Genomic DNA, 23,235 nt, shown 5'->3' with positions numbered 1-23,235 from the left:
GGGGGCGGGGGTGCTGCTCCAGAAATTTTTTTTCTGGGCCTTTTCAAGGTAGGGTTAAAGTTTTCTGTAAAATAAAAAAACAATGATTCGTAGAATAGCTGGAAGCAGGATAATAAACTAATTCTAAATTTTATCGCATTCAAGAATATGATTTGTGCACTTAAAAACCGTATTCGGTTGAACCGAATAAATAATAGAATGTTAATACACATAATATTTTTTAGCATCATTAGATAAAAATTTAATAAAATGTCCGCTTAAAAAGATTATGGTCCAACGGCGCTTAATTTTAATTTCTAGGTACACAGAAACAAATACGTAATTAGGTTTTACTAACTACCTTCTTTTTCACCTTTCCAGCGGGTTTTTGGACAGATTTGGCGATCAAAGAGTCCTTGCTTTCCGCCATCTTCTGATCGCTACAGAAAAAAACAACTAAACCGCTTTCATATTCCTTCCTCTGACTAAACAAGAAAAGGAAACATGCAATGTTCCAATACACACGTGGAGTAAAAAAAAAACTACCTTCCACCAGATGCCAGGGTCAACACTGCGGCAGCAACAATGTTCTCTCTTCCTCACAGCCTTGTGTGCAGCTTCCTATGTGGCATGCACACAACAGCCAAAACTATGTTGCTGGAACTGTGAAGCGCACAGTTCCGTACAAAGATTTTTTTTTTTTCATTAACTGTGGGTGGGGGATGGCTACTGACATTAAGCTTAGGATTATATATTGTACAAGTATAAAGAAGGAATTAAAGAAAAAGGGACATTATATTAAATGTTATTAATAATATCAAGTGGAAATAGGGGATGCTGCGGTTCCACAGTGCCTATACGCAAGCCGCCACTGATTCTAAACTTTCTGTTTTGCTTAAAAAAGTATTTTCAATGCGTAAATTAAACGTTTTAAAAACTTGTACACAACATCACATTCATTAGTATACGTTGGATTACATAAGAATGAAAAAATCTATCGATTATACTAACAGTAACAACACCACACCTGTTATGTAAACGGTACATTATAATGGTTAAATATTTAGAATGATTCTTAAATAGGTAACATAAGATTTTTTTTTAATTTCCTATTAAAAATATTTACATAATGTAACAAAAATTTATAAAACTAATTTAAATATTATAGTTCAATTTTATAAGAAAAAGAAAAATCATAAAAATTTACCTGATGTGGCAAATATTGAGATCGATATGATGATAATCATGACTTTCAGTACTAATCAAGTTCATATTACGTATAAAATATTTAAAGGGTAGATACATAAAGGGTAAGTCAGTTTTATTGAATTAAATTTCTGTAGAGATTGAAATATTTTTATTCTTTTACTTAATTTATTTATACATTTGTTATAATAATTTGATCAATAAGATAAAGATATAAAATATAATTATTTTAAAAATCATAAAACTTCTTTTACAAAAAAAAAATTACGGTTAACTGACATACTATAATATTTCTCAGTCTGTCCCCTCCCACCAAATTATAATAGTAGTGTAACTTACCTTAATTTTATTGCCCTGTGGTGGTAGAGGCCTTCAATTGCAGCCCACGATAACAACCAGGTTGATTCGTCTTCTTTCTTCTGATTCCTCAAACACGATCGACCAGCGCTTTTATGAATCAACCGGATATCAAGGTACAGACTTGTAGGTATCCGCCGGTATAGACTTGGCACCGGTGGATACGAAGCTGAAGAACTGCAAAGAAGGCCACTGTACCGCCGAACTGGATAATGATGCCTTCTTAAAACTAAAAGTTCAAATCAGGGTTTGCTGTTTTTTACGATCATAGGCGATAATCCATTTTCATGAAACAACATGAAAATAATTAGAGGTATAAAAACATAGATTTATTCCGAACATATTAAAATAATTCAAGTTGAAATTATTTCATAATCGTAATATTCGTATTTAAATATAAGAAAAAATTATAAAAGATTTTATTATATGCTTTAAATAAATATCTGATTTACAGATTTAATTCACCGATTTTGAGCTTGCCCTGATTCAAACAAAACACATAATAAAAACAAAATAATATTGCAGAAGTATGTAGATGATGACTGAAGATTGCTGAGAGGATAAGGGCCAGGGTGGACTATACCCCCCTTAATGAAAAAGTATATAGTAAAAGTTAAAAAGAAATTAAATGATTTTCATTAATTACACTAATTCTAAAATTATTTTCTAGCTACCAATTAAATAAACTAATCTGAAAAATCTAAATTAAAAAAAAGCTTTAAAAAAGCAAACTTTATAATTAATTTTACTGTTAAATTTTAATTCGCTTAATAAAATCAGAGTAATATAACTAAAAATGAGCTTTTATTAAAATTAAAATAAAAATGTTAAATGTAAATTAACTTCTAGTGAAAAGAAAAATTAAATGAACAGTCTAAATATTAAAAAAATTATAATTTTGAAAAAAAGAGTATTCCCCTTGGGCGAATAATCGGGAGGACTGATGCTGAAGCGATGAACTGAAGAAAATGTAGACTGTAGCTCGCTGGATGGGGTAAAGGGCCAAGGTGGAGTATCCCCCCTTTATTGAATAATAATAAGTTTAATTATTTAAATAAATGTAATTATTGTTAAATAAAAATTAATTATTAATCTATGTTTAAAAATCATTATTAAAACAAATAATAAATTACATCCCCTTAATGGAAATAAATTCCTTACATAATAAAATTAGGTTATTTCTTTAAAAAAATATAAAATAAAAAACAATTTAAAATTGTGCAGTAAAAATATTTTTAACTTAAAAAAATACTATTAAAACTAGAAAATAAATAAAGTTTAAAGAAAAATTATTTTAATATAAAAAGTACAGTTTTGAAAAAAATGGGGTGTTTCTTTTGGGTGGATATTAGGGAGGACTGCTGCTGATGGAACTGCTGTAGTCGGACCTGTAAAGAAACAGCACAAAAATATATATGGGTATTAACGTTAGTAACACCCATCTTATACCATTCGCGTATCCACATTTACGGTTTATGCGTAACCCCGTATCGAAGAAAACGGCCGGTGTCCGACGCGGTTGAACGCGTACGCGTCGCGCACTCACTTATTGAAATATTACAACATATTTATGCTTCTTACATATCAGCTGAAGAAATTAATTATATGCAGATCATGTATAGCAATATCTGTAAGACCATAATTGTGTAATATTTCCTACAGATATATAAAAATGTATTCTGTAATCAGAGCACACTTGTTTTTGCTGATATGTACTATTCCCTGCAAAGGCAGGAAACATTCAGTTATCCATTGACATTGTACGCTGTACACTGCAAAGCAGAGCACAGATAATGGTACCTGATATATGTTACGTACTCAAGTACCAAACATTTATGCTGGTTACTGTTAATTCAACATTGAATTGTAATCTTATTACTATTCACCCTAACTGGAACATAAGACAAGAACAATATTATCATTTAAGTGGCTTTCACACTGAAAAATGCCGAGTTATAATGAAGTTAATTAAATTTAATGCCGATGTATTTATAAAATTCATTACAATAAAGAGTAGTAGATATTATAATTGTCACAAGTTATATTCTTATGAGTGCCATATTTTCATAGTATATTACACAGAGAGTTCCTAATCAAAAATAAATTTATGATTTTATGTTTCAACATTTCCAGTCATTCTAGAAGCCTTCACATACTGCTTCATGCTTTGCCACCCAACCAGTTTCAACCTTGTCCTCAAATAACAATCTCTACAATATGTTGTAAGAACAAATTAATTTTTATTGGAATATAATTTATCTATATAATCTAGAATAAGAACACAAATACTTTAAAAATGGAAGAATATTCTCTTCTGAAAATTACTAGGCGAGCAAAGATACAGGGCAATGTAATGTTTCACAAACGGTTAGTTTACTGGGTTAGAACGGTTGTAACTCTATGTTATTATTTAAATATCTAGATAAAACATAAAACCAATACAATCTGTGATAAGAGGGAACAGTAAAATGATAATGTAGTAATAAAATGGCATGAAAAAAAAGATTTAAAAAAAATTATAAAATTTTACTGAATTTACACTCAGAATAATAAACAAATCAACGTGATGTAAACAGGATAAACATTTTTGAAAAATACGTTCCTGAAGATTTGGAATCGATCGATTCCAGAACATAAATACATTAAATTGACCATTAAAAAAGAATAAAAGGTAAAAATTTTGAGCTACAACAATAGGCTGAAGGTGATTCACAGTGAAAAGTAACATAAATTAAAGCACAATTTAATTATGAAGACAAAAAAACAAAGTTTATTAACAGTAGCAAAAACGTTTTTATAATAATATCAATAGAAATAATTTATTCACCTCATCAGAATAGAAGTGAACAAAAGAATATTCTTGCATTGGGGGTTGATAATACCAAAAATACTGAAATATACTGGTAGATTAAACTAGTGAGCGATATAGATATATTTGAAAGAATTACTGGCCTATACGATGTAACTTCAATAATAGGATCTGGGTCAAAATAGATTCAAATATCATTAATTATTCTGAAACAAATACAACCGTTTAATTTGTACAATTATAACTAATAGAATCATAATAAGAGAAGTTCATGGGAAAATTCTCAGAAGAATGTAAAATTAAAATAGGAATAAAGCAAAGGGGTAGTTTATCGCTAATTCTTTTTAACCGTGTCTTAGAAAAATTAAGAGAACGGGAGAAAAAGATGAAAAAAATTGGTACACACCGTGAAATAACAGCGGGTTGGAAGTTGAAAGTTATTTGAATTAATTGCCAAAACTTTCCTAATGACACTGCAATTTTCTCAAAAAATCTCACACAGTAGGAGAACAAGTAAACGGTATAAAAGAAATCGCAGATAAAGTAGGGTTCAAAATTTCCTTCAATAAAGCATTACTGATAACCAATAACAAAAATTCAATTCAAAATGTGGAAAAATAAACAAAGTTAATAAATTTAAATATCTCTGAGAAATTATCCAAGTTAACAGTTTATATAAAGATGTCAGTCTGTTAAGAACAAGATGATGTTCTTGCATTTTATCTTTATTAAAGGATTCTACTGTGAGCAACTTAAAAAAATAAAAAATATGATCCAAATAAGGGAAAAAAGAAAACGCCCCTCAAACTGTTTCTCATATAATTAATAACTAATTATCTTAACCTCAAACAATCAGATTTTAGTTAATTCTTTGAATACTTTGTCGATCAACAAATAAATTAACCAGCAGTTAAACTTAAACTTAATGACCTAAATTTAAATATATTATGGCAACATAAGTTTATACTATATGTATAAGTATATATTATAGCAACATATATAATATACATAAAAATCCACCACCAGTTAGTTTGCTTATAAACTACCCAAATTAATTGTTAATGGTTAATGGTCAGTAAGTTAGTATATGATTACTAGTTAAGACAGGAGATAGTTAAGACACAGATTTTTATAAACTACCCAAATTAATTGTTAATGGTTAATAGTTAGAAGTTAGTATATGATTACTAGTTAAGACAGGAGATAGTTAAGACACAGATTTTTTTATGTATATATTAATGTCACCATAATTAAACAAAGTAAAATTTTTTTAAACATCAAGAGAAAATATCAATCTGCAACTTTTCTCCAAAGAAATTAAAAATTTAATCTGATTGAGGGGTTAAAATTATAATTATTACTACTGTTATGTGTATATTTTTATATAAACTATAATTTTAACTTATCCCTTTGTTTATTATTATTATTATTGTATGGCCAAATAAAGTAAAAGTTCTTTTTGTTTTTCACGAATGTCCTGATTCTTTTAGTAATCGTTTAATGTTGTATTGTACAATTTATATGTACTTATAAACCCTTCCTGCAAGTTAAAATTTTACAAATTTTAAGTAATTTTTACATATTGGTTAATATTTTTATTTTATTTTTCCACAATTAAATATTAATTGCCTTCTATTTATAATTTTGGTTTGAATCAACATTCTCAGAGTATATAATCGAATATATATATATATATATATATATATATATATATATATATATAAAGGAATATCATGTACATTAAGAACACACCAAAATTGTTGTGGACAAATTTCAAACAAATTAAAAATACGAAGAAATTTAGGTACTCGGGTGAAGTTAACAGACCAAAAGAAATGGACAAAGGAACAAACATTGTCAGTACCAGTAAATTCTAACATACTATGGCCTACCGAAGAACATACAATATGAAACATATCACAAGGATGGGCAAGATCAGTTAATCGGGTAATCCAAACAGGAATTTTATATGGAGCCAAACGCATAGCTCTGAACAAAGGGGAATAGGTAAATTGGAACCTGCTGAAAGACTGATACGAGGAAAATCCTAGGGCCCACAAAAACTAACGATGGTTGGAAATTAAGGAAGAACGAGAAACTTTATTGGGAAATAAATGCTTAAGCACCACATTAAGTTAAGACTGGCATTTTACAGACATCTGTTAAGAATGAATTTAAACAGGCTTACGAAGAGAATTTTTGACAAGTGTAGTGGTGAAAAAATGAGTATGAGTATGATATTAAGTGGTTCAATCAAATTAAAGGGGACCTAAGGATAGCAAACATAAATGTGATGGATTTAAAATACAGAAGGTTGCTTACAAAAAAAATCTTAGAATTGAAAGGGATCCAGAAGGAGAAGAAAGAATATGGTAATCGAAAGCAGTCAAAAGAAAGAAGGAAGTTGGACAGTGAAAGAATGAAGGAGTATTGGAGGGCTAAAAAAACTAGCCGGTAAACTAATTTTTGTGATTCTACAGTGACCAGTGTTGAAAAAAATTGTTTAAAGATTTTATAAGAGGTGATGGTTAAAGTTGATTTGTATCATGTGACTTGCAATCGGTTTCTGTTTCAACTTTCTAGAAATATGGAACTGGATGAAAATTAAACATAAATCTTAAATTATCTTTCATTGTAAATAATTAATTAATTATTTAAAATGAGAAATAATTCATTTCATAATGATTAAGATCTCTTGTGATAAATTAATGAATATATCTGTTGATAATTAACATATGTAACAATAAAGCTGTGTAAAATTTTTTAACAGTTTTTTGAAAAAAAAGTATATTATTTTCAGTCAACGGTGGGTTTGAGGGGTTGAAATTGAATTTTCTTTACGTTTTGAGGTACGAGAAGTACAAAAATATCAGTCACTTAAAATTTAAGTTCCTTATATACATTAGCATACATCATTTTCATTGAAACTTAGATATGATGCTGTAGTAGTGTAACTGAAGTTGTGCGTGTGAAAATTTGATGAAGACCGGTTGAGTTATTGAACTTATGTAGTGCATTGTACTGTGAAAATCAGTGCATTTCAGACTGCGAAATAGCGAAGGTCTCATAAATGAAAACTTTGTCAAAACTGTGCGAGAATTCATTCTAATTACAGAAGTTTATTGTTTGAAATGTTTGGAGATGTTGTGTATGTGTAAGTATGATTTTTTTGTTAAGAATGCTAGATATATCACAATCAGATTTTAATTAACTGAAAATTACTTTTAAAAATCATGAAAAAATTATAGAAGTATAGACTAAATAATCACTTTTGTGTATGTAAAAAGCCTAACAACTTATTTATGTCCTATTTGAATTCCATATTACTAAAATAATATTAGATGAAAAATAATCTGTAAACATGTACAAAAGAATACGTGTAAAACACTACCGATGGTAAATAAATGTAATATTACTGCTAATAACAACTGAATTCATTTTGTTGTCTAGGATCTACAAGTGATCTCAGAACTAATGAAAGCATAATATTACTGCCAACTTATAGCATAATATTCTACTGGTCTCGTTCCATCATTCTAAGAAACAATATCTAATTTAAAAATTTTAATTAAACAGTTACTTAAAAAATTCCAGTAATAACTGGTTTTAATTTTAAACAGATGCATTTTTGATTAAATTCATTGAATAATTACATTTTTTCTTTTTTTTCTTGAGGAAATGAACTAGCCATTACCCAAAAATTTCTTAAGCTATAGATGCAAATTAAAATTTAAAGCAGCAGTTTATTCACAACAGCCTTTATATGAAAGCTGTCTATGTAAACTGGTGCGTTACCTCAACTGAAATAGTCAGTATATGCAATAATCCTTGGTGCATTTTTTTTTATTAATTATTTCAACAATAATTAATTTTTTTGTATACACCTTTTTTTCAGTATATGTCATAATCCCTAATATGCACTTTTCTATTAATTATTTAAACAATAATTAATCTTGCTGCATATACCTTTGTTTTCAGTATATGTCATAATCCCTAATATGCACTTTTCTATTAATTATTTAAACAATAATTAATTTTTTTGCATATACCTTTGTTTTCAGTATATGTCATAATCCCTAATATGCACTTTTCTATTAATTATTTAAACAATAATTAATTTTTTTGCATACACCTTTGTTTTCAGTATATGTCATAATCCCTAATATGCACTTTTCTATTAATTATTTAAACAATAATTAATTTTTTTGCATACACCTTTGTTTTCAGTATATGTCATAATCCCTAATATGCACTTTTCTATTAATTATTTAAACAATAATTAATTTTTTTGCATACACCTTTTTTTTCAGTATATGTCATAATCCCTAATATGCACTTTTCTATTAATTATTTAAACAATAATTAATTTTTTTGCATACACCTTTGTTTTCAGTATATGTCATAATCCCTAATATGCACTTTTCTATTAATTATTTAAACAATAATTAATCTTTCTGCATACACCTTTGTTTTCAGTATATGTCATAATCCCTAATATGCACTTTTCTATTAATTATTTAAACAATAATTAATCTTTCTGCATATACCTTTGTTTTCAGTATATGTCATAATCCCTAATATGCACTTTTCTATTAATTATTTAAACAATAATTAATCTTTCTGCATATACCTTTTTTGTAGTATATGTAACAATCTTTGGCGTACACATTTTTTATTATAAATAATTTAATTAATAAATTGATAAACATTTTACCAATAAATTAATAAATTGTAGAACTATATTTCAATAAACTACATTGCATAATCTTCACCTAATTTAGGCTGTAGCAAATTTCAACTGATTGCATCATCTTTTTTTTTTAAATTATAAGAATTCATTATATTTTTAAAAATATCAGTCATAGCAAACAGCAGTATATTGAACAAACTACAAATTATTAGAATTTGCAATTTATAAAAACCAAAATGTTGCCATGAAAGCATGGACAAAAGACTACAGCCTTGAAACAATTTTTTATTTAAAAAAATATATCAAATTTTAAAAATGAGAAAGTCATATTAACATATAAATGTCATAGCAATAAATATTATATTAAATACAATTTAAATGATTTATCTATTTCATAAAAATCAATTTTCTAATTTTTTAACATTACACAGCCTAAAGCACGTGGCTTTATAATAAAACAGTAACCAGTCAAAATTGAATATTAATTTGTATAATTAATTTAAATACTTAAAAACTATTATTCCTCACATAAATATGCTGCTTTTCAATAAGTTTACCCTAATTTTACCTTAAATCCAGGAAAATAACTTTTTAAGCTAATATGATCGACGTGTTCCGTTCTGCTAATCGGCGTAAAATGAACATGTTTTAACAGGTTTGTGGGTTCTACAAAAGATTTGAGTCTGGTAACAATCATCCGCGGTCATCTATTTTTGTTTATTAGATTATTTTTAAAAAAATACGTTTATAACTTTTAAATAAATAATTTTTTGTAAATAAAACTAAATGATATATATTAATGCCTTAATTACAATTAGTTAATAGTTTTACTTATTTATACAATTAGGTACTATTTTAAATACCAATCTCTTTATTTAAATTTAAGTTGGCAAAATGAGAGACCGTTGTTTTTTTTATCGGTTTTACTTAACGTGTATAATTATTTGTAACATGATTTTTTTTACAATAGAAAATTTAATAAATAAAGTTACAAATATAAATAACAAACAACATTAAATAAAAATATTTTTAAAATATACATCTTTAGAAGAAATCCCGTAATCAGTTTAGTCTGATAACCTCATATGTTTCGTGATAACCAAATCATATGTTTCGCGATTTCTAATTTACTTAAAGCGTTTTGTCTACCTAACCTACACAAGATAGGTAAACTTACTTATGTGAAAAACTACGTTCATAAAGGTATTAAATTCTTATTGTGTTATTTTTAATTAATTAGTTAAGCTTAAGTATATCAAAAATTAATTAAATTACAAATAATCTTTTTAGTTTTAATGTAGTGAGGTTATATTATTTTTTTCTTCAGTTGTGTGTAACTACTCGTGACAATATTAAAAAAAACTGCTGAAAAATTAATTTTATCGTGCGGTTGATACACACAACCAAAAAATTACTGAATCAGAGATTTATAGGGGGGTAAAAATTAATCCACTTTCATGGAATGAATACAGTATGTGGTTTCCAATATGACAGAATTTTAGAAACTTCTTTCATTGTAACTGTTCCGAAATCGACGATTTTTTTTAATCGATTATATTAAAAAAAATATCGTTACATTGTGTCATCTTAACCGATTTTTTTCAGTTTTCTTTTATATAAAAAATGTATCTGATAAAAAAGGTTTTTTTTTTATCAAAAACACTTATTCTCTTATATAACAAAAAATGTATTCTTTTAAAATAGAAAAAAGAGTAAAAGATCATCATGAATTTGTTTGATTTTCAGAAATATTAATTACTAAATTAATACATCATTTTTCTTTCCGACCCTTCATTATATATGTTACCGCCCTCAGTAAAAATTTAAATTATTACTTTTTTCAATTTATTTGTAGTTATTTTGTAATTTAGATCTGTAATATAAGATGTTTCTGTATTTTAGGTTAATATTATGCAACCTAATCTATTTTCCGGCCTCCGTGGCGCGAGTGGTAGCGTCTCGGCCTTTCATCCGGAGGTCCCAGGTTCGAACCCGGTCAGGTATGGCATTTTCACACGCGCTACAAATTGTTCATCTCATCCTCTGAAGCGATAACTTAACTGTGGACCCGGAGGTAAAAAAAAATCTAATCTATTTACACGTTTCATTAATATGTAACGTCTAATGTATATAATACATTTAGCTTCATTTATTGTAATAAACGAATAAAATAAAACAGATTGTTAAATTACGGGTTAATATTAATTTTATTATAGTAAACAGTATGAAAATAGTAATTGCGAGAAGATAGTACTGTCGGATAAAACGTTCTGGGTTCGATTTCGGGTTGCGCTTGACATTATCTTACATTATTATCAAAATTCATAACGTGAAAAAAAAACAATTTTAAAAAAATGCGCGTGATAGTGAGCGGTTAACTTGCGTGGTGCGAGTGGTAGCGTCTCAGCCTTTCATCCAGAGGTCGCGAGTTCAAATCCCGGTCAGGCATGATATTTTCACACGCTATAAAATTGCTATTTCATCTCATTCTGTGAAGCGATACATAACGGTTGGTCCGGAGGAAAAGAAAAATAATATGCGGGTACTCTGGATGTTGTCATTGCGAGTAAAATAAATTAACTAAAAAAAAAAAAAAACCGATTATAAATGTCGTTTAATTCATGTCGGATAACGTTATAAATCATCCTGCAATCATAATCGGAACTGCTTGCCGACGCGCTGTCTACATTTTACTTTGCGATGTGATATGCGAGTTACCCTTTCCAATCATGCCGCCACACCAGTCCTTGATGAAGGTTAAACTACTAGCGCTGTGCGGTACACCCGTGCGTAAAATACATTTTAACAAAAATAATAATTAACGATTAAATACGCGTACTTACAAGATAAATACGTAAAGATACTTTTTAATAATAATTATTATTATGTATAATAATGTCATGAAATCTGTAAACATGAATATTAAACTGTAGGTGTTGGTCGGTCGGTTGTGTGTATTTTAGTGGGCGGGCTTGTTGCAGGGGTGGGGAGGACACAGAAATACGTGGTGACAGAACGAAGCTTATTAAATACATCAATCAGTCTCGGTTTGTTTACGCAGTTCAAATTAGGTTATCGTTTCTGTGTTCACTCTTGTTTAACACTGTTACATCTTGTACATTGCTTATTTTAGATACATGATCCTGATTATTGATCGAGGTAAGTTTTTCTTATATTATTTTAGTATAGCTTAAAATAAGTGTTATTACTTTTGTTTGCCTGTTGTAGGTACTTATGCGGTTTGGTCCACCCCAAACAAAACTTTAATTGTTATGACGATGCAAAAAATGTGCAAGCAATGAAAAATGCTTAACGCGGATTAAGTTGAAACGGAAAGACCTGATTAACCAAATTTTATTTGAAAATTACAAAGGTCAAACAAAACTTTATTCCTCTGAAACGTGTTTACAAAAATTAAAAAACCGTTATAAGGATACCTTTTACGCCACATACGTATATTCGCCCAAATATGACTGCAAAAGTTCTCTGTGGGTACCAAAACGTTGCTTATGCATTTCTTTTGTCTTTTGCCGTGTTGATTCGATGCGATTTGTGTATGCACCAGTTTGAGGATAAACGAAATTTTGGAACGATAGACCGTAAAATGGGTGTATCCAAGATCCTTAAGATTTCTGTAAGCTAACTTAACAATAATAAAAAATCGGGGTGGAACAAACTGCATAAATATTGTATCCATACTTATCGTGTAATGCATTTCAGAATATAATTTGCAGTCTCTTATTTTTACAAAATAAATTTATAACTATTTCTTCATATAATATCCGAACATTTCTAACACTGTTTTCTATTTTATAATACCAGCAAAATAATATCCCAAAGATAAACAGAAATGAAACAAGTTACACGCATGGTTTTAAATTTAGGTTAATCGGCCGATATAAATAATTAACTGAAGTAAAATTACTGCACAGATTGAAGGTACTGTATTCTGAGGTAAACAAAATACGGTTAATGTATTAAAAACAATTGTTTCAGACAATCTAAAATCTTAGTTGCAAGTAATCAGTCAGGGGCCGCGATTCTTTACACACTTCTGGACCCAAGCCCAGAATCAAACCTCACATCTTTGATATAACAGGCAAGTACACCTGTGCCATCGATGCGGTGATAAATTAAATTAATTTCTAGTTTTGATTACAGTTACAAAGCGATATTTGTAGTTTATAAAATAATATTGTGTTTCTAACCCAGAAAAATAACTTATTCAAAAATGTCAGGTTCTGCCGCCACAATTTTTTAATTAAACTGTACAGTAGACTATAAAAATTATTGCTCTTTTTTCTCTTTTCCTTCGTTCATAAAAACTATAATTTCTTAATTCATAAAGATAACACGCATTTTACAAGTAATTCACCGGAATCTTACATACTTAAAATATAATCTTTAATTTGTCCCTATTGAAAATTGCTAGTCTATATATGTTTAATCATTTTTAATATGTAGTACATAGGGTTTCATATTTCAATAAATGAGTCGCTCGGTTTACAGTTTTGTTTTTGTCGAAATTCAAAAGGCCGGTAAACAAAAAAACTAAAAAATAGTTTTTCCCTAGGTTTCTTCGAAGACGTAAACGTTGCATTTATTTTTCTTTAGATAACTTCTTCATAAGCTAACATAGAAAGGTAGAAACCAGTTTTATTAAGATTTATTGTTGAATTTTATTGCAGTTTAAGTTCAGGTGTACGCTTTCATTCGCTAGATCACATATTATTATTTTTTTTTTTTAATTTTAAAAAGAATAATGCCTGGTCTCGGTCTAATTAAAACTATAATTAGTGTAACAAAAATATATTTCCTTCTGGAAAGAAATTATTTTACTTTATATGCAATTTAAAAATCGATATAAAAAAACAAATATATATACGTACTGTATATATGTGTTACACAGACATTGAATTTTGAATATCTGGCTTTAGACGAAGACTTAGTATTCTTTCTTGCAGAATCAGAATGGGAAACAATCTACAAAATTAACCGATTGAAAGAAGTAACTGAAAAAACAGGCTTGCAGATCTTCTTTTCAAAGTCAGAAATAAAGACAAGTGCCGGTAAATATTTCAAAAGTCAATAGAAAGCTTGGCAAATATGTTCGCGGATCATTTTAAATATCTTTGAGAAATAATTTGTAGAAAGGTAAATTAGCGATTAAAACAAAAAAAAAACACAAATCATAACAACATAACTTTTACAGAAAAAGTATTTATTTTCAATAAAAAGAACTGTTATATAAATGTAAAATTTAGACATAGCACAGTTGTACAACCGGTTATTCTGTACCGCATGGAAACTACAGATGTAACTGGAATAGAAAATATATTCAAGATAGAAATAAGGTTATAAATCTTATAAATCTCAGAAGGTTAAGATTTATAAGACCGAGAACAAATAAAGAGATGTATGATAAATTGAAGACCTGGAAGTAACAATAGGAAAACGATGACTAAAATTCTATGAACAAATAACCGATTAAAGCTAAACAAAACATGTCTTCAATAAACTCTGGAATTATAAAGGTCAAAGTCGCTATGTTAAGTAGAAAAGAAGAACTAAAAGTTCACATTACAGCAGGTGATTGTTCAGATCGGTGTTTCTCAACCAGTGGGGTGTGCTCCCCTAGTTAGGGGGGGGATAACACTAAATGGGGCATGCAAATATATCTGAAAGGAAAGCAAAACAAAATACATTTTGACTTAATAATAAAATTCACATTTACACTGATATAATACACTTATAAATGGGATGGTATCGGTAGTGCACAATGCAATGTATTTAATAATTAACTTATCAATTCTAAATTAAAAACAAGTTTAATAATTTTACACCGGTCAACAAAATTAAATTTTTTGTTTGTTAAATAAAATGGCTATTTCTTATAGTATTTTTTATGCTAATATCATCTTATATGTTAATGAATTTTTTCTATCGGGCTTAGTTTTTTAATAGTCAAAATTTCTTTCGAAACAAAAAATGTTATAACACTTTCTCTTGACTTGTTTCCCACGTAAACTTTAAAAAATGCACCAAAAATGTTGGCAGATTAAGTTTGTTTCCTACATCTTGTAAGCAACATGACATTGTTGTGTACTATCAGCGTCCTTTCTAACCGTGCCGTTAACAACTATTACTCAATTTAACGATGTAGATTAATTTGTTACATAAAATAATCTTGCTTGAATGCTTACTAACAGAAATAATTTTTGGTAGGTCTACCGATTGGTTTTGGCAAATAATGAAATACTATTTTGTGCTGTGGTCCATTACTAAAAGTAAGTAATGACATATAGTTAATTTTCTTAATTGTACATAATATGAATGTGAATTTTTGAACCTGTTTTACATTAATTAATTATTTACAGTTGTATTGATTCTAATTGTGTTATCTAGATAATATAAAACTATAAGTAACTCTTAAGGCTTTATGCTTATAGTTAACTTAGACCTAACTTTTTGGTGTATCTTTTGTCTGAAACTTTTTTACAGTTTTAATATTATTTTTAATGCTTGTAAACAAAGTTGCGTTTTATTATTCGTGCTTGTTGTTAGTTCTAATTTTCATGTTAATTATTTTTAATATTATTAAAGCGTACTGGATATTGCCGCCAAATAAGAAGTGTGTAATGATTTACCCATCCTAACTATCTATTTCTAATTGTGTGTTTAAAGTGTTTAATACTTGTATTTAAAGAAACGCATGAATATTTACTTCCTCGCACAAATGATTTAAATGTAAGCCTCAAATTTTTTGCTTATAAACTCAAATTTGTAATAATGCTATTGTGAAATGCATAGTGCATTTATTGGTTGAACAGCATGACAAAAAATGACATAAAACTAAAGTTATTAATAATTGACTTTCAGATTAATGTAATTTTTCTTCCAAGACATGTGTAGCTAATTATCGTCTCCTTCTTGGAATAATAATTAGCTGCATAAGGCGTTTTGGTAGAAAGAGTTTCGTTAATCTGAAACCAGTTGTCAAACTTTAAACCTTATATACTCATTAATTAAAATTAAATGTAAAAAAACATATTCGGAGAATTAAAACTAGAATTCAGATTTTTAAAGGAAGAAAAAATGGAACAGGTTAAAGAGTCAGTTTTTATCCAATTTTGTTTTAATCGTTTTAAAACAAATTTTAACTTTTCCCTTTTACAAAACGATTCAAAATTTATTTATATTTGTGATTATAAGCTCAAGTTATGTCACTCGAACGCTTCCAAAAATTCTACTTATTTTTTGATCTCAATGCGTTTAATAAATACTACATGTTAATTAATTCCTAACATTATATCTTCTGATATTTTTTACGGGAGATCATTCTTTCCATTACTAAATAATAACTAACTCAATGGTGGGAGGGAGGTTTGGGTAAGATATACCCTAGTGCAACTCCTTACAGTTTGATGATTTCACAACATTGTGCAGAGTAAGATCCTGGAAATTGAAAATTATAAAGTAAAATGGTAATGGCCGAATGATGAATGGCTTAACAAACCTCAGTCAAACCCCTGGCCAGCCTAATTATACAGTGAAAATATTCACAATTCTTCTTTTATATGTAATAACGTTCCTTTAAATCTTTGATTCTCAAACTTTTTTGCCCACTCCTCACATTAGAATCAAAACTTTTCTAGCGCCCCGAAATTTTTAAACTTAACCATCCTAAAAAAATAATAATTGCAATTACTGTTTTTAAGATGCGCTCTTAAAAACAGTAACGTTTAAAAACAATTAATGTTTTTGAACGTGGCATATCCTATTTCTGAGTTGAAACTTAGATTTTAAATGAGAGCAATTATAATGCACATTTAATCATATTTAGAAGTATTTTTATCAAAATTGCTTTCAAAAAATTTACAATTGTATCTATACAGTTATGTAACAACAATAATGATAGCGCATTCAATATAACAATACAATAATTAAAACAAAGCTTTCAATTGAAAAATTTTTTGTATGTAGTAGGTATTTAATTTTGGTTTGAAAGATCAGGAAAACATAATTTTTTCCTTTTTTTAAATCAGTCATTGCCTTCATTGACCGTCTGAACAACCCCAATCTTCTGTGGACCACGTGAATGCCTCCAGGGATCACAAGAGAGCATTATCACCCGCTTTGAGAATGAATGTTAAACTAATTGTTTTTTAATAGGGTACAAAATCTTGAATGTTAATTTGTAACATTGTAATCCAGTTTCTAAACTTCCTGTTGTTTTTCTTTCTGGGTTTCTTTCTGTGCTGTATTTACATATTTGTATATTTACAACTTTTATTATTTTTTCCTAAGAAATTCCATAAGACTTTCGAACATTATAAGACTTCAGGGAAAACTTTTTTTAGTGAATATAATATTTATAAATAACACTTCATGATGTTTTTATCGTAAACTACTATCATAGAATTATGTAAACCAGCTCAAGTAAATGGAACATGAATGGGTAAGTTCGTGTGTGGTTCTGTTACTTTGGCTTAAGTTAATACACATTAACTTAAGCCAAAGTAAAGGCAATCATTATTTAAAAAAAAAAATACTTTTCAATGTTTATTCGTTGTAATGAAATGTTTTTAAACTAAATTATTTTCATGAAGACACCTTTTTAGATAAATGTATTATATTGTTGGTCTTGAAGAAGCTACTTTTGTTGTTTTTGAAAAAAAGTTTTATAGTTTTAAAAAAGTTAGTCTTAGATGAGAAAAATTGTTGATTTTTTGATCAAGTTATTTTAATTTGGCTTCTTAAGCCGGATGAAATTATAAAGTGAATCTGTCAGAGATCGTTTATTTTGATGTTCCTGATAAATTTGGTGATTACAGCGTTCAGTTAGGAAAGTTCAGTGTATAAATGTGTGAATCCAATTGTCAATGCAAAAAGATGTGAACTAATAAATAAAATAATGTGCAGAATCAATAGCCAAGAATGTTATAACAGATTGATTCAGTTTTGTTTGATAAGCTAGACTACATTTCAAACGTTATAACATATCCTGTTATTTTTATTTCGTTTTGTTTGCGATTAGACCTTAAAAGGATCACCATGCATAGTCCACAGTTCTTTCTTTTCCAAATTGTTTCATTTTTCCTAAACTTTTCTCTCCTTTCTTTGGTCCAGTCACCGTGTTTCATTTTCTGTTTCTTTGGAAATATAGATTCAATCCACTAATTTTCTGAAAGAATTCATCAAAAATTATTTCTTTGGAAATATTTAATAATTCGAGTTCTTCAGTCGAGAATTTCAATCGATCCTCATTGAGAACTTGCTTATTTGATTTTCCTTTTTTCAAAAAAAAGTTACATATTTGTTTTATTAATTTAGTTTCATCCATTCCATTCAAGTGACCGGAAAATTTGAGTTCTTTTTCTAATTCCATGACTTTTCAAAATTTGTTTAATTTATAAATATCATCTCAATATCTTTGAGTTTTCTTAAAATAATTTTTTGGACAATTACTAGATTTTCCTAGAAGTTTTGTATGCCTTCTGTGCTATACAAAATTTCTGGAAAACCATGGTTTTAGTGTTTTTGTTTTTTATAGGAATTTTTTATTTTATGTTTCTTTAAGATGATAGCCACTTTTCATTTTTTGTGTTCTGGAGATTATTTCTTTTTTTTTTCTAATATATATAAAGTGATGATTTTACCTAAGCGTTTTCAACTTTTTGACTTTTTTGATTGATTCTTCTGAAATTTTCATGATTTGCATCTACTTTTATTATTCGAATCCATTATATTAAATTTATAGCTTGATTTTGTTTGCACAAGTTTCTGATTCTTGAAATTTCATTCTCCTATCTAAAGTTTTTTCCAAAGTTACCATATCATCAACTAATGGTAAAATGTAAACATTTAGATGTTTACTTTTGTATTTTTTTTTACAAGTATTTGTATTTTCATATTCTATTCTTCAATCGATTTTTCCAGAGCGAAATTGAACGATGTGAGAGACCTTGTCTTACTGTCATTTTTATTTGAATGAGTTTGAAAATTCAACCTTAAATTTTAACTTTTGAGTGCGTTTATTTTATAATGCTTTAGAGTTATTGACAAATTCTTTCAATATTTTAACCAGAGCTTCTATTGAATCATATGCCTTTAGTAATCTTAGAAATATAAATATTAATTCTGGATCTCTAATTTTTTGGTACGATTATTATCATCTTATAATTTTTTTTTTGCAGAAACGTGTTTTAGATTTTTACGTTATTTATTCTCAAACTATCTATGTTGGAATTATGTGAATCTTTTAAAACTCAGCTCTATCAAACCAGCTGATATTTTAAATTTAACATTTTCAATTTTTATCTTCAGTAAATAACTGTATTTTATTGGCTTTTAAAATTAACTCGGGTACTACTTTTTTATCTAAAGGAAAAAAATCAGATTTTTAGATTTTCTCATTTTTTACAAGCAGACATAAAGTGTCAATCGCTTCTGAAAACAGTAACAATTCTCAAAAATACTTCTTTTTTTTTAAAGCAAAAATATTCCATGTAAGTATATTCCAACTAGTAGTATTTCAGTTACAATAATTAGACTTCAATTTATAATTATTTAGACAAATTTAAGTGAAACTTATGAAAAATCTAAATGTTTGTTTTCGTTATCGTGTTATATTTTCATTAGTTTTATTCATACTGTACAATCTACAGTAATAGTAGCATTATATTATGAACTTTGTAGACTTAACAAAGTGAATTGTTATACTGGACGAGACATAAAATAAAACACTAATTACAATCTTTTATAATCTCTGCCATTGATCATTACGAAGAAGATATTCATGTAGAATTACGATTTAGGTAAATTTATTAATTTTAATTGTACTAGTGGAGCAGAAACAATTAGACGATTTAAAACTTGAAAATGAACACTTTAATTGCAGATGAAATACTAACTAGGTACACCATTATAAAGAACAAGGCCAAGCATTTATTTTTTTCACTCACATTTTGAAATGCATTTCTACAATCACAAAAATAAATTTATATTCATTATTTATTCAGTGTACAGATTGAAACACATTTTTCTAAATGCAATAATCTTTTTTAAAGTTATTTAAATATTGTAAGCATCTTTTAAGGAAAAAAATGCTGAAATTGGATATCTTTTGTTAAAAAAGGTTAATATTTATCATGTTGATTTTTTTTTACATAATTTTGATTTTTAATCACTTTTATAGAGAAAAACACCTTTAGTATGAAAAAAAATAAATAAATATATATATATATATATATACACACATTTTTTTTTGTTTATTTATTTACTTTTTTTTTTTTTGTGACATGGACGTTACTAATGACAATGTATGCAGTACTGAAAAAGTATAGGTTTAATACATATGTGTATAAATAAACTGACTGACAGTAATTAAGTCATCTAATAATTGAAGAATACACTGTTCAATGGAATTAAGTTGCAGCAATGATAGGGTTAATGCAATAACTAATTTTTATCACATTAAATTCGATCTCTGGCATCCAGAATTTTAGAAAATACCAATAAACATTCTATTTGTGAACTGACAGAATGTTAGTAATCTACAAAAAAAAATTAAATGGTTAAGCTTTATAACATCTTTTTTTTTTTAATAAAGCATTATATCTACATTAAATTCAAATTTTTTGTAAAAAAAGATTTTTTAAAATAATGAATCTTTTTTTAATAATATTAAAAAATTTCATTTTAACAAATTATTATTATTTTTTTTTAACCATAATAAAGTTTTCTACCACCACATACATCAGATATGGAAACTACTCCTCCTCCAGCAGTACCTAATAAATAATATATTATACACTTGTCTTTTATTCAATTGTTTTTGGGTCTTGTGTTTTATTCAACTGTTTTTCGAGATCCAAAAACAATTGAATTAAAGACTATCTAAATGTATTTAGTTTCTTCTCCTACATGCTATTTATTTGAAAAAGAAAACAACATGAATATAAACAACAAAATGTTTCATTTTTGTCACTTATTACATACAGTAAACATTTAAAATGTATATATAATAAAACTATGTAATGTAAAGTAACAGATCGATATACTATATACATTTATATTAGATTGCAAGTTTTAGCAATTAATTTGTAATCTTATTTTATTATATTATACTTCATGTACTTGCAAATATTTAGTCTAAGCGAAATATAATTTAATATTCCTATCATTACTTTTTATAATTGTATTTAATCTGTAAATTTATACTTAATTATATCATTAACCATGTAATACTATTATTAAATTGAAATAATTATGTAAAATATGTCAATTACATTTATGTATATAATATTTAAAATAGATATTCATGTAAATTATATAATATTGTGATTAAATTTATATTATTTTAATTATATTATTATTATTAGTTATAATTTTACACTTATAGGATATTAAATTGACTTTTATGGTGATGATGCTCTTAGTTGGCAAGTGATAAAAACAATATTTTAATTTATGATGATGGTTTCAGTGTTGTTTGGATTGTGATTTTTAAAAAAAAACAAGTCTTGTAAGATATAATTACTACATTTTATTAATTAGTTAAAGATAAGGCTAGTGTGTTATAATATTTACTAAAGAACGTTTTATATTGTTAATGAATGTTGACTATTTTACTTTTCTCAACTTTAATATTCATTAAATAGATAAGGTTATTATAAAATAAACACACAAAATCATTATATAAATTAATAGAATATTAATATTTATACTGTAGTTTTAAGATTTTAATTAATTACTGTAATTAATAAATTAATAACCGTTATTGTTTTAAATTAATTTATGATTATTATTCTATAAATAACAATGTTATATTGAATTCTTTTTATTTTGTTTAAAAATGTATATATGATACGCATATAGATAAACTGAAATAGATAGTTGACAAAATGTTGTACATTTGTTAAAGATAAACTGAAATAAATATATTTCAATAAATGAAAAATATTGTTTAATTTTTAATCGGTTATTATGATGTAGGTAAACCCAGATATTATTTTAATTTCATTGATTATAAATAAATATATTTAGATTATATAATTTTCATGGACTGTTATTTAATTTTATCATAAAACATTAATGTATTTAGTTTATTTAATTTGTTAAAGGTAGATAAATAAATGTATAAAATCAAAATGCTTTGTTTTTTTTAAAGTAATATACAGTAATTAAGGGGATAGTCACCTCAATTTCTATAAAACTTATTATTATATTCTAGTTTAAATAAATAATTTAATTTGGGTCGCTTAAAACTATCATGATTATGACATACATATTCAGTCATAGGATGTAGAAAAAAATTTAATAAAGTAAACTGCTTTGAAAATTCATTATAAAACTTTTACAGAGTGAGCTAAAAGTATAATATGAAATAAAGAAAAATTAAGTTTTGATTTCTAGTCGCCAGAATCACTTATTCTCCTTTTTTAATTGTAAATAAACCAACCATTTGTTTAATGACTGTGATTGTACTTGCAAAATAAATTGAGGGACTGCTAAGTCCATATAGCAGTACCACTTATAAAAACTAGTTAAGAAAGTATTAATATATTAACTTATACAAAAATTGGTCTTATTTTTTAAATAAACCCATTTAATTACACCGAGAACAAAATTTTGGTTTCCTAACATGTGATACATGATTTTAATCTGGATTTGATGCGAAAAACAAATACGAACTCAGAATCTGTCTATCATCCACCATTTATGAAAAATTTTTAAATTCTTTTAAAACTATGTTTTTTAACATTTAGATTTAATAAGTTATATATATTTCTCAATTGCCAGAAAACTATATTTAAGAAAAATTCACTATCTGTCATCATCTATCATATACAATAATGGTTGCTGTAGTGTAATTGTATCTTTTATCTAGTTTTAGTTTTTTGATTAAAAATAAAACATTAAAATAAGAAATGTGATGTAATATGGATAAACTGTATTTTCAGCCTCTTGTTTATTACACTACCTGAAATTACATTTTTATCTACTAAATAAATCTTTTATTCTGATCTGTGTATAATAATTCATTTTGAAGATTATGTCAGAAAAATGGGTATGTAAGTAAAGTTGCATTACTTTAAGGGGAAAAAGAGGAACTGCCCTATCATCATCGGCCTGGTTGGATGAAAGGATCCATCCTATGAAAACCTGCTGTGAAAAAACTACCTTGATCAGA

The 23,235-nt window shown here is 27.0% G+C and overlaps 1 long non-coding RNA gene across 5 annotated transcripts in view; it reads left to right on the top strand.

Moving 5' to 3' along the window:
• The window catches only part of LOC142329460 (uncharacterized), a 39,331-nt gene that overhangs the window by 14,124 nt on the left and 1,972 nt on the right, over window positions 1-23,235 (top strand). Inside the window, exons 2-4 of one of the 5 annotated variants that reach the window (XR_012757511.1) lie at window positions 10,944-11,115; window positions 15,267-15,328; window positions 21,445-22,193. This is a non-coding gene — a long non-coding RNA (uncharacterized LOC142329460). The other 4 variants (XR_012757510.1, XR_012757509.1, XR_012757512.1 and 1 more) reach the window with 4 other exon arrangements.

Source organism: Lycorma delicatula, chromosome 8 (genome assembly GCF_047948215.1).
Source record: "Lycorma delicatula isolate Av1 chromosome 8, ASM4794821v1, whole genome shotgun sequence".
Classification (NCBI taxonomy): domain Eukaryota; kingdom Metazoa; phylum Arthropoda; class Insecta; order Hemiptera; family Fulgoridae; genus Lycorma; species Lycorma delicatula.
This window is presented reverse-complemented; position numbering and strand designations above follow the sequence as displayed.